Here is an 11607-nt window from a genome sequence, read left to right as displayed (position 1 = left end):
TGAAAATTAATAGTCAGAGAACACTTCAGTAAGATGACCCTCCCAATGGCCTCAGCATTCCAACCTTTTTAAGCGCTCTTTTATTTCATGCAAAATTGGTTTTTAAACTACAAAAACGCTGCTAATAAGAAATATCAAATACAAACAGAATGTATGATAAAGGCTACAGCACACACACACACACACACACACACATATATATATATATATATATATATATATATATATACACACACATATATATATACATATATTTATATATATATATATATATATATATATATATATATATATATATCGTGTCACGCTCAGTGCGAGAGTGAATAGTCATACCCTGGTTATAGGGGTTACCCCGTGAAGTACACTCTAAAACCAAACTCTTCCGCAAATTGCCGAACCAGCAGGCTGTAGTGAGGAAAGGGGCAGAGGTTGGGAAGGGTTGAACGTGTGAGCGTGTGTGCAGATCTACCTAAATGTTTAGACGTCACTTTTGACGACGTATAGCGAGTACACTAGTACTTGAATAACGGAAAATGAACATCTGACCTCCATTCATAGTTTATTCAAAGTTTTATCAATTGGATCTGCCAGCAATTTATCACCTCCTACCTCGCTAATTTGTCCTAATCTCTGCATCTAATTCAGTCCCCCTGGCCTGTAGGTCCGTCACAAGTTCACAACTCGTTTGCACACCACTTCAATGTTACTTCTGCAGATCACTCAGCCTCTTGACGCTATTCTAGTTGACCCTAAATAGCCCATTCCTCTTTCAGCTAACTTTCAACTGAGAAATCTGGCTAAGTTTTAAATAACAGCTAGCTACGTTTATGTTTACTTTACATTTTTATACTTTCGGATGACCGGATATGATGAATTATATTGAGGCACAAAAAATAAATTTGTTATTTTCTTCATTTAATTGGTTGATAATATTTGCCTTCTATTCAAGGTAATTATTTGCGCCAAAACAAAGACCTTAAATGTTGACTGTTCAATACAAGAAATTTGTTTTTGATAGTTTGCGCAATTGAGAGAGAGAGAGAGAGAGAGAGAGAGAGAGAGAGAGAGAGAGAGAGAGAGAGAGAGAGAGAGAGAGAGAATAAAGCAAAAACAACATTTGTTCTTAAAAGTCAGCAGAGTACGGTTAACGTGCAACACTTGCTAAAAAGGATGTTATTATTAGATTCAAGGGGTTTGGTGCGCATACGCGGGTGGGGGATGATATACTGTAATATAATAGCTAGGATTCTTTCTGGCTCATTTTTCCTGCTTCCTTTTGTCTTGTTTTTCTTTACTTTATTTTTTTAATATTTTCTTATTTCTTGTTCCATTTTATCCTCTTAGAATAATGCAACTATAAATTTACATTTATTTATTTCTTACTAGTGTATGCGACCCGTCAAAAATGACGGCTCAATATGTAGATAAATATGCACACACACTCACCCTCCTCTTACCAGGGTATGACTATTCCCCCTCCCACCTACCCGATGGGTGAGAGGATTTGTTGTAGTGGCAAGTCCTACATATCAAAGGTTCTTTATATATGTACATATATAAAACAAATGTAGCCATTTCTAGTCCACTGCAGGACAATGATCTCAGACATGTCTTTATTCATGTCTGGGGTTTGGCCACTTTCATCACCCTGCTGGCCAGTGCAGATTGGCGATGATGGGAGACTTTTGTCTGATCGCTCACAGCAAACAATTCTAGTAGGGTGGCCCTGATTAGTATACCTTTGCTGATCATGGCGAGACACAAACACCTTAAACCACGTTAAGGTATCCTGATTCGGAAAAGGATGTACAGTACGGTACATACTGTACAGTATATATATATATATATATATATATATATATATTATATATATATATATATATATATCCATATATATATATATATATATATATATATATATATATATGCATATATGTGTGTGTGTGTTTAAACTATATATATATACATACATACATATACCAAAGCACTTCCTCCAATTTTGGGGGTTAGCTGACATCAACAAATGAAACAAAACAAAAAGGGGACCTCTACTCTCTACGTTCCTCCCAGCCTGATAAGGGAGTCAACCGAGTTCAGCTGGTACTGCTATATATATATATATATATATATATATATATATATATATATATATATATATATATATATATATATATAAACACACTTTCTGAGCGGAATTACTTTAACATGGTGAAAGGGTTTGTGTATTGCCAGGATCAACAAAGTTATATCATTCAGGGTCACACATACTAGGTTGGTTCACTGTGAGCGATCAGACTAAAATTCCTTCCTCCATCAACAATCCGCTGTGGCCAGCGTGGTGATGAAAAGGGCCAAACTCCAGACATGAATAAGGATATGTTTGAGGCCTTTGTCCTGCAGTGGACTAGAAACGACTGTATTTGTTGTAGCTGTTGTACACACGCACTCGCGCACACACACACACACACTATATATATATATATATATATATATATATATATATATATATATATATATATATATATATATGTATGTATGTATATATATATTACATATGTGTGACACCTTTGATGATGTATTCAATTTATTATTAATATTATTATTATTATTATTATTATTATTATTATTATTATCATTATCATTATCATTATTATTATTATTATTATTATTATTATTATTATTATTATTATTATTATTATTATTTACAGTTAAAGAGTAGCGGTTGTCTTTTTATTCCTATGGAGTGAATTATATGGGTTTAAACAGCTGACGTTGTAAAATGTTTAATTTTCATCCAAGATTCAGCAGTTAAGTGTTGTGATGGTCTATTGGAAACGTCTTTGACTGCCAATTTGCTGGACTGGGGTTCGATACCCGCTCAAGCTCGATAGTTTCTTGTAGTATCTGTAATCTCACCATACATGTGAGCTAAGGATGGTGGATTTTGGGGAGCCCATAGGTCTACCTGCTGATTCATCAGCAGCCATAGCCTGGTCCTCCTTGGTCCTAGCTAAGGTGGAGAGGCTGTTCTGCTAGGGTATTGTCAGTATCCCTCTATCATTTATGAGCGATCTTTAAACCTTTAAATGTGACAATGATTACTATTTGGCTTTTTCTCTGTGAACAAAAAAAATCCCGTTAGGAGAAACGGGTTAACGTGGAATAAACACACACACACATATATATATATATATATATATATATATATATATATATATATATATATATATATATATACACATATATACATAATACATACATATATGTATATATATATATATATATATATATATATATATATATATATATATACATATATATATATATATATATATATATATACACATGTATATATATATTATATATATACATACATACATATATATATATATATATATATATATATATATATATATATATATATATATATATATATATGCGTTTGCGTGCGTATGTGTGTGTTACTTGGACATGTTACTCTACGTATATAAAGAATAGACAATGTCTTAGTAGCGTTCAAAGATCGAAGATTTTTCTCTCCGGACAAACTGTCCTCCAAATAGTTTTCAGGATAACAGGAAAGGGTCATTTAAGTTCTCCATTTGTTATCTGATGTCGACACGTGTTTCGAATCACTTCATGGCCCTTCTTCAGGACTACATTGAGTGATGGAATTATACTTTAATTCGGCGATGGTGGTGAAAACTTTGATACAAAAAATATATGAATATTTTTCTATAAATATTTTCACCACCATAGCCCCATTAAAGTATAATTTCATTACTCATAGATACTTATTATCTTTTTACATGTTTGCGCATGAGTATACTTGCAATTGTCATAAGGTATTAAGCAATTTTGACATAAAAAGTATAGCGGTATAATTTGATAATTATATACAGTGAGGTATTTATGCCATCACAAGACTTTGTTTCATTTATCCATGATTAAAAACAATAATTCGATTATTGTACAGAAAACACTGCAAAAAGAAAATTCTTTGGTGAATCTTTCTGTGAAAGAATTAGTAGAGGTTTGGCTTGCGTGTCTGAGGTGGTCGAATTTGTTGGAGGTTTGAAGTTGAAGGCAAAGTAAGAGTCAGATTTCGACAGAGGGGAGTGGTTAGGTTCTCTCTTTCCCCCTCCATCTTGCGGCTTTGGGAGACGGGTGAAAGACGGCCTTCCCCCTCTACTGATTACAGAAAGCATCAACCAGAGTAATCCGGCTGATCTCACCAAATGACTGGAAACGATCTGCCGCTGCGAGCGAGTCAGTTTGGTGTGACTTCTGGCAACTCATAAAAAAGGCGGAAAAAGTTTGCTTGCGTAGGTCTAGATCTATAGACTGTATCCGTCTCTGATCCCTTACTGATCTTCGGAAAATATGAAGCATGTATTTTTTCATGTCTTTTAAAGGATCTAGTGTAGCTATTTTTATTTACTATCTAGCATCAACATTCCTCTAATAATAATACAATGATTGCCAGACACATCAGTGTCACTCGCCTTGATGTAAGGCCGTCTGGTTTGGCAAAACTTAATAGGAAAATAATACTCCAATTCTGGCATAGCAAACTATTTATTGATAAGTATGTCTGCTTTTTATTAAATATTTTACCTTTAGTATTTTTTCAATATTTGTTATTTATAATGTAGCTTATAAAATTACTAGTTTTATCAGTTATCAAACAACTGTTGACAGTAAATGTAAGGTCATTTAGCCACAATCTTCATCACAGACAGAGGAAGATGCACGTTCCCTTTTCTTATTCTACTAATTGCTTCAAAGACCAAGAGCAACAACAAAAGCACTCTCTCTCTCTCTCTCTCTCTCTCTCTCTCTCTCTCTCTCTCTCTCTCTCATCAACTACACGCACACCCAAGCTTGCAATAGTATCCTTCTCTTCCGAATGTCGGCCTCAAAAGTTATTACCCCTGAAGAAAAGAAATGAAGTCACTCCAAAGGATTTCTCTCTCTCTCTCTCTCTCTCTCTCTCTCTCTCTCTCTCTCTCTCTCTCTCTCTCCTCTCTCTCTCTCTCTCTGAGGAAAGCAGCAAAGAAGGAGCCAAAGACACGTCGCATATTACAGACCGAGATAGATGAAGATGCTGAGAGAGAGAGAGAGAGAGAGAGAGAGAGAGAGAGAGAGAGAGAGAGAGAGAGAGAGAGAGAGCATGGTCGATATTTTCTATTTTCTCAATGTCAGGACCATTTTTATTCTTTAAACCAGTGACCTTCAGTTACGGAGATTAAATAGACACATATAACTAAAATGTATATATATACATATATATATATATATATATATATATATGTATATATATATATATATATATATATATATATATATTCCTACGATGCTGGTCTAGTGTAGAGTAAATACAGTAGTTTATTCATGTATTTTATTCATGTGTTCATTTGTGCATTGAAGAGCTGAATAGCCACCCCTTAAGATGAGTTCCTCTTCTGTAGGTATAAGTTGTCATGTAAATTACGTAAGTCTTTCGTCGTTAATTTAATTGTACTCTTTATTCGAGTCAGTACATGTAAATTTACGTTATTCTTAAGAATTAACTTTTTATTTCATGTATTGGTTACCAAGTCTTATGTAACCTGTTTAAGAGTTTAAGAGTGTTATGTGACCATACGAGATATGAACAAGAGCTTATGTAAATGTTTTTTATATTTTTACAAGATATTGCATCATGTTTGAGAGAAAATATACAATTCTTATATTTGTGCCACGTGTTTTGGAAGGGTCTTGAAACCCCAAGTGTTAGATCTTATCTTTTTTTTTATTTTGAGGACTAAGGGTGGGCGGAGCTAGCTGAGAGAGCCGTATTGCTGTGCATTAGTATGCGTCTCAGAGAACAATCTTTGGCAATCCTTATGCAATTAGGCTAACCACCAAGCTTCCAGATCTCAGTCCTAAAATCATCTGGAAGTAGCTAATTCATATATAGGTGCCTTAGGGCTGCATAGCAACAGAAGAGAAGTAGCCGTCCTGTGAAAGAGCCAAAGTGCCTCCCTCACTCTCTTTCAGCACCTATAGTGTGTCCTTTCCAAAGTGATTCTGTGTCCCAAAGTAAATCGTGTGTTGAAACGATACGTAACATGAAAAGATGATTTTGAATTTTAAATATTTGTAACTGACCCTGTGCAAGTAAAATGTGAAGTAGGTAAGTTTATCAGTTACTTTATGTAAGTTCTTTAAGAATTTAAGCATTGAAATTTAATTATTTCTTTTGTCAAAGTCTAAGATTTTATGCAGATTTAATATTTCGAGTTAAGTGATTATACTGTATGATTTTCAGAGTGTAATTATTACTTTTGTCTTGGTCTAAGATTTATTCATATTTAATATTTCAAGTCAAGTGATTATATAATTTTCAGAACGTAAAATTTTTTTGTCTTAATCTAAGTTTTGGTTAGACTTAATATTTCGAATGATTTATTTTTTATGTAATTTCTTTCAAAGTGTTTTAATTTACATAAAATTTATTTATTTTTGTAAAGAGTGTATTATTTCAATCACCAGTGTTTATTCATACTCACTCGTATCCTGTTAAAGAATCAAAGTAAGAGGTGGTTTAAATAATTCTTAGTAATAATTACCCAGTGTTGTTTTGAGTGTACTTTTTCCTTTGCGATATTCAGTGTTTTATATATTGCTGTCTTGACGTTATATAACTGTCTTAGAGCTCGGGTATTAATATTTTCAAGTATAACAGATTTAATGTAAAAACAAACAGGTGAGTTTGGAACTCGAGAGGTTGTATAACTTGCCACCCGAAATATATATTATATCATATTTTGGTTCCCAGACCACGGGACCATTGTATAATATATATATATATATATATATATATATACTATATATATATAAAATTTATATATATAAACATATATATATATATATATATATATATAAACATATATATATATAGTATATATATTATATATATATATATATAGATATACATACGCACGTGTACGGATACTGACGTCATAGTCCTTCGTTTATTCTTAAATTCTTTACCACAAAAATTACCACCTTTTATTTACTTATATAGACGTAACTTTTTTAAATATATCGGTATTAACTGATTAATCTTAATTACTTAACGGTGACGTCTTCCATTGATGCAGAAAGTATTCATAGAAATACTAATGCATAAACGTATATCTCTTGTGTTTAAGTGTGTGCTAGTGTTCTTAATTGAAATTATATATAGATATATACATGCATATATATATATGTAGTATATATTATATATATATATATATATATATATATACATATATATACTGTATATGTATACATACACACACATATGTATATATAGTATGTATATTATATATATATATATATATATATATATATATATATATGTATATATATACAGTATACTGTAAACACACATCTGATTTTATCTTTTAATTTTTATTATTTTTCACATACTGTAGTTTATTAGTTATTTTTTCATGGCAACGTTCCGATGTTTCAACTAGATTTGTAGTTTTTGATATCAATGATATATATATATAGATATATATATATATATATATTATATATAGATATATATATATATATATCTATAGATTAGTGAATGACTTTATTTATTTGTTTGTGATGCTTATACTGCATATATATATATATATATATATATATATATTTATATATATGTATATGTATATATGTATATACAGTATATATATATATATATTATAATATATATATATACTTATATATATATATATATAGTATATATATATAATATATGTATATATATATATATATATATCTATATATATATATATTGTATGTGAATTATGAACATACAAGAATACTATAATGGTAATATACGTTCCCAATTTCAGTGAAAAAAGATCAACGTCAATAATAGTAATTCAAAATAGTTAACAGTAAATAGACTTGGAATGGGATAACTTTATTTCCGAGCGCCAAGATTTCTGTCCTTTTTATTTTTTTCTACCTTTTCTACCGAGTGAGTTGCACTGCATTTAAGTTACCTTTATGAATGGATCTATAAAACAAGAAGATAGAATTTTGCTTTAGGAAATCGATGAAGAAGGAACTAGATGGGAACTCAGTAGAGTGCAGACCTCCGTCAGGGTAGCTTATTTCTCGACCAAAAATTTTGCTCGACCTTAACCTTGACCTTTAATCTTAACATGTATTAATAGGCGTGGATTTTCTTTTACTCAAATATGAATCAAGTTTGAAGTTTCTGTGAGACAACGATGTCCAGAACTTATGACTGATTACGTGAACTGGACATTTTGCTTGACCGTGACCTTGACCTTTGACGTTGACCTCCCAAAATTTACTCATTTCTAGCTTTTTTAAATAACAGTTAATCCCTGCAAGTTTCCTTACTCTACGATTAAAATTATGGCCAGGAGGCTGTTCACAAACAAACACACACACTCACACACAAACAGGGGCGAAAACATAACCTCCTTCCAACTTCGTTCGCGGGGGTAAAAAGAAGTTTTTGATAATTTGGTTTAATTTTTATGAACGATTCGTTAAAGAAAATATAAACGTATGTATAGAATTGACGAAAAGTAAACGGGCATCCCGTTATGACATATTTCCTCGGGGGGGAGGGGTGAGAGAGAGAGAGAGAGAGAGACGAGAGGAGAGAGAGGAGAGAGAGAGAGAGAGAGAGAGAGAGAGAGATATGAAGGAGATGAGATTCTCCCATGATAAGAGACACAATGTAAGAAGATATTTTAAAGGAAAATTAAGTAAAAAATATTCTCCATTTTTTAAGATAAAATAGGGAAGGAAATGAAACAACACTGATCCTTATTTCTGAAAAACGGAAACATAAAACCCAAGAAATTGATGATGATTAAGAAGAAAAATCCGATACTCTAAAACACGAAGTGGAGAGAAGAATAGTTGAAAAAAAATAAGATAAAAAGAAGGGAATGAAAGAAGATAGCGAAATTGCATCTCTCTCTCTCTCTCTCTCTCTCTCTCTCTCTCTCTCTCTCTCTCTCTCTCTCTCTCAGAGAAATTGTTTACTTAACGAAAACTTCTGTTTGTGCTACAAACGAGACGGATTGAAGAAGAAGAAGAAACTCCCATGAGTCATGGCTTCCTTCCGCTCGAAGAATGCGGAATAAACAGGAATAAACATCACACTCATGTTGACACACTCACACATGTCAACTTAGATAGACAGGGCCTCCTTGAGTCGCCATATATCCTCAATTGGTTTCATTTCCTCAATCGTCTTAAACACTCTCGGTTCAATTGAAATATCCTTCCCTCCGTCATTCCTTTCGGGGGAAGCTCTTCTTCTTCTTCTTCTTCTCCGTTCTCTCATTCTTCCTTCGCAAATCGCTTCTTGCAATTTCAAAAATTTCGTTTTATTTCTTTCCTCTATTTGTGAATCCAGTTCACTTTCTTTTTCTATACTTCGTTCCTTATTTTCCATTCTTCATCAACTTCCCAACTTGTGCTCTTCATTCTTCTCTTATTCCTTATTCGGTTACTCATTATTTCTTCTTTTTTTTTCTTTCTTTGGTGCCTAATTTTATCTCCATTATCACTTTCTTCCATGACATAATTGCCGTTGCCAAAATCGAAGATTTTGCGAAGGGTATGTATTCACCCCTGTCTATTTCGTCTGTTTGTTACTTTATTTGTTTATTTTTTTTCTTTTTTTTATTTGTGAACAACTTTACACATTTTTTTCATCGATTAATACCAAACTTGTTAGTTATGTTGAGTATAACCAAAGGATGAATCTATAACATTTTGGGTAAAGTACATCAAGTTCAAGTACGCAGCAGTACTTTGAAAATACTCGTAATGTTAAGTAATGTTTGTTTATTTTTGGTTTCTGAACAACAGTTTTAGTTAATTTTCTGTTTCTGAACAACAGTTTTAGTATATTTTTTGCTTCTGAACAACTTTTTTAGTTCATTTTTTTTTAACATCAGTTTTAGTTTATTTTTTTGTTCTGAACAACAGTTTTAGTTTATTTCTTTGTTTCTGAACAACAGTTTTAGTATATTTTTTGTTTCTGAACATCAGTTTTAGTTTATTTGTTTGTTTCTGAACAACAGTTTTAGTTTATTGTTTTGTTTCTGAACAACAGTTTTAGTTTATTTTTTTGCTTCTGAACAACAGTTTTAGTTTATTTTTTTGCTTCTGAACAACATTTTTTTGTTTATTTTTTGTTTCTGAACAACATCTTTGGTTTATATTTTGTTTCCGAACAACGGTTTTATTTCATTTTCTGTTTCTGAACAACAGTTTTAGTTAATTTTTTTGTTTCTGTACAACAGTTTTAGTTTATTTTTTTGTTTCTGAACAACAGTTTTAGTTTATTTTTTTGTTTCTGAACAACAGTTTTAGTTTACTTTTGTTTCTGAACAACATTTTTACTTTATCTCTTGTTTCTGAACAACATCTTTATTTTGTATTTTGTTTCCGAACAACGGTTTTATTTTATTTTCTGTTTCTGAACAACAGTTTTAGTTTATTTTTTTTTTTTTGGGGGGGGTGGTTTCTGAAGAGCATTACGCCAAAACTTCGTAAGTCATTTCAACGAAATTTAGTGGACAAGTGGGGTATGACCCAAGGAAAGATCCATTAGATTTTGAGAAAATACATGGAAATACAAGTCCCCAGTGGAGTTGGAGAGCAAAACAAGACTCTACTCTCTACTGAGTGCCCCTCTAGTTCTTCTTGTCCTCCTCACCATATCTTTTTCTCCTGTCCTCTTTTCTTTCTTTAATTTCTTCTCCCTTTCTAATCTTAATAATCCACCTTTATTTTTGCCTTCCTTCCCCTGTCTTTTGTTCTTCCAATCCTTCTCTCTTCCTCAAATTTATCCCTCGACTCTCCTCTTCTTTTAATCTCCAATCTTTAGTTTATTTTGATATTCCCTTTTCTCCTCTTCCTCCCATTTGTCCCTTGGCTTTCCATTCTCTGGTTCACTCATATTTCTTATTCCTCCTTCTCGTCTCTTCTTCCTTGTCATCTTTTTTTTCTTTGATTCATTCTTATTTCTTCTTCCTCTTCTCTCCATTTAATTTTTCCCTGTGTCCCTCTCCTCCTATTTCTTCCCCCTCCTTTTCTCCTAACCTTTTCTTTCTCCTCCATCTTATCCCTTCTCCTCTTTCCACTCTCTCTCTTTCTTCATTACCCTTTCACCTCGTTCCTCCTCTCCCTTCCTCCCACTCTCTATTCCTCCATCCCCTCCTCGTTCCTCTTCCAATCTTTTCTTAATTTTTATCTCTTCATTCTCTCCTCCTCCCATGCCCTCCATCTTCCTATTGTTCCTCCTCCTCCTCCTCCTCCTCCTCCTCCTCCTCCTCCTCTCCCCCCCCCCCGACCTAAAGCTTTCACAGATCTTTAAAGGCGAGAGGACGGTACAGTAGTAGCCTTGTCTCCTCCCCCACTTTTTTTTTCTTTTCTTTGTTTCTGTGGAAAATCAGGACAAAAGACCTTGTCAGCTAAAACCTGAAACAAAGTCACTGGAACCAGAGGAAAAAAGCAGAAGAAGATTCATGAATAAACTACACTATTGTTATTTTTTTAATCTATAAACTTTCGCTTTTA

The sequence above is a fragment of the Palaemon carinicauda genome, chromosome 39 (assembly GCF_036898095.1).
Source record: "Palaemon carinicauda isolate YSFRI2023 chromosome 39, ASM3689809v2, whole genome shotgun sequence".
In the NCBI taxonomy this organism is placed as follows: Eukaryota; Metazoa; Arthropoda; class Malacostraca; order Decapoda; family Palaemonidae; genus Palaemon; species Palaemon carinicauda.
The sequence above is the reverse complement of the archived record's forward strand: the minus strand, read 5'-3'. Positions refer to the sequence as shown.